This window comes from Nannospalax galili, unplaced genomic scaffold (assembly GCF_000622305.1).
Source record: "Nannospalax galili isolate Female #2095 unplaced genomic scaffold, S.galili_v1.0 scaffold290, whole genome shotgun sequence".
Taxonomy (NCBI): domain Eukaryota; kingdom Metazoa; phylum Chordata; class Mammalia; order Rodentia; family Spalacidae; genus Nannospalax; species Nannospalax galili.
The window spans coordinates 2,253,744-2,254,091 of record NW_008331486.1 but is presented as its reverse complement, the minus strand read 5'-3'; positions in this window follow the sequence as shown (position 1 = coordinate 2,254,091).

The following is a 348-nucleotide window of genomic DNA, read 5'->3' as shown; positions in this document are numbered from 1 at the left end:
CTCAGAAGGCACTATATTTCAACACATGACTGTACTTTCAGGATGCAAATAAGATTTTAAATAATAGCGGCTGGAGAGGAGGCTCAGTGGTTAAGAGCACTGGCTGCTCTTCCAGAGGACCTGGGTTTGGTTCCTAGCACCCACATGGCAGCTAACAACCTTCCATAACTCCAGTTCCTGGGGATTGACTCCCTCTTCTAGCCTCTGCAGGCATTGCATGCATATGGTGCATTTACATGAAAGTATAACGTTCACACACATAAAATAAAAATAAATAATCATAAAATTTAAAAAATTTAAAAATAAATATAAAGAAAAATGTAAATAATAATAATTAAAGACTTTGGT